Here is a 2,001-nt window from a genome sequence, read left to right as displayed (position 1 = left end):
TGTCAAACCGTCTTTCTAATGGTTATTATGCATGACTATAACTTGAACACCCTTTCTACCTAGTTGTGTGTCATCACAGATGCTGATCAAGCCTTCCCATTCTTGGTACCTCATATTCTGGGTATACTCTCCTACTCATTCAGGTTGCAGTTAGCATATTTGCACTTCCCTTATCTACTTACACAGACTTTGAGCTTTTTGGACATTTCGGTTAATGTTTTTCATCAAACTTGGGGAGTTTTCAGCCAGTATTTCTTCAAGTATCCTTTCTTTCCCTTTCCCTCTCCTCTCCTTCTTCAACTCCCATTATGCAAATGTTGGTGTGCTTGATGGCAGATCTCTGAAGCTCTGTGTTTCTTCTTTTTTCTTTCTGTTTCTCAGACTGGATGATCTCAGTTGATGAATCTCAAAGTTTGTTGATAACTTTCTTCTCCAGCTCAAATCTGCTGTTGAACCTTTTCAGTGAATTTTTTTTTTTTTGGATGAGTATACGTATATTTGCATTTATTATTCTTTATGCCTTATATATACATGTTTATATATTTTTGTAGTATAAAATATTTCGTTAAAAAAAGAGTGAAAATGTGACTTTAAAAATGAAAAGACTATCCATTTATGTATAACAATAAAATTAGTGTTAAAAATGTATACAAAGAAAATGTTCAATTCTTTATCTTTCAGTGCCCTATATAATCACTGTTAATCTAAAAGGGCCATGATCCTACCATGAAATTAACAAGCAAACAATTAACTGTTTTGACACAAAATTTGAACATCTGTTTTCCTGGTACTCTAAGTCAGACAAGGGTGAGTGTGTTAGCCACTCATTTCTGCCCCTTATCTTTCATCTGTACTTGGATTTCTCTTTATCTTTGGATTTCTTTGGACTTCTGCTTCGGTCTCTTCTTTTTACTCCTTTCTCTTTTAGGAGGATCTGTTGGGTATTTGGATTTGTGACTGTTACTATTATGGCCATCCCATTCTCGAGATCAGCTACAACTTGGGTTCTGAAGCCAGTCTCTCATTTCACTCTTTTGTTTCTCCCAACAGCTTTCTTCTTCTTCATAGTTACCAAACCCCATTTCCCTGTAAATACCCTGGTTAGTATTTTTGATTGGCATGTAGTCCTCATCTTCTTTTTCTTCAGAGCAGTGATGGGTTTTCTTCTTGTGTTTTTTACTTGTGTGCGAGTGACTTGATTTTGAGTCTTCTGCTTGCTCATCTAGTATAAGACCATGCTTTGTATCCTGTTTGGGCTTTATTTTATCTTTCAGAACCAAATTAGGTGGTTTATCCTGTTCCTTTTCGTACTCCTTGAAATCAGTCTTAGTGTATTTCCCACCTCTTCCTTTCCATTTAACTTTTGCAACAGACTGGCTAAAATCCACATGTATTCTTCTGTCCTCTGTAAGTACATTGTCCATTCTGAAGAATGCTTTCTCACAGTCTTCTTCCTTTTCAAATTCAATAAGAGCATAACAGAGGGACTCTCCTGTCTTCCAATCTCAGGTAACTTCACAACTTCTTATTGGCCCAAATCTTGAGACTGTTATTTCCAGATCCTCATCTGTGGTCACTGGATTCAATTTACAAACAAACACATGTTTTCTGGAGGTTTAATATCTGCATCAGGTAGGTCTCCCACCCTCTTTAAAAGAGTAGCTTGAGTTTTAGCTTCTTTTTCTGCCTTTATTTCTTCTACTTCTTCAGCTGATCTTCCTTTGAAATCATTAATTTCTTCATATACTCCTATTTGACCATTGTCTAATTGTTCCCTGGTGGGTTCTGGCGATCGATCAGGAATTAATAAATTGGGGGGGGTCATCTAATGGATTATCTAAAATCACTGTATGATATATCCTGATATCTTGGTATGGTACAAAGTCCTTGTCAACAAAAGTCTCATTAATTTTCTTAATTATGTCCATGCCTTCTGTCACCTCACTGAATACTGTATGAGCACTATCAAGGTAATCTAGATTTTTGTCCTGTAGTAATAAG

At 36.2% G+C, this 2,001-nt stretch overlaps 1 protein-coding gene and 1 pseudogene across 1 annotated transcript in view; one reads left to right on the top strand and one right to left on the bottom strand.

The window, feature by feature from the left end:
• The window catches only part of ZC3HC1 (zinc finger, C3HC-type containing 1), a 36,878-nt gene that overhangs the window by 22,137 nt on the left and 12,740 nt on the right, over positions 1-2,001 (top strand). The gene's annotated exons all lie outside the window — the stretch shown is intronic.
• LOC105826709 overlaps positions 845-2,001 on the bottom strand; it is a 7,035-nt pseudogene continuing 5,878 nt past the window's right edge.

The sequence above is a fragment of the Propithecus coquereli genome, unplaced genomic scaffold (assembly GCF_000956105.1).
Source record: "Propithecus coquereli isolate 6110/MARCELLA unplaced genomic scaffold, Pcoq_1.0 Scaffold91, whole genome shotgun sequence".
NCBI classification, from domain to species: Eukaryota; Metazoa; Chordata; class Mammalia; order Primates; family Indriidae; genus Propithecus; species Propithecus coquereli.
Note: the sequence above shows the minus strand (reverse complement) of the source record. Positions and strands in the feature narration are given on the sequence as shown.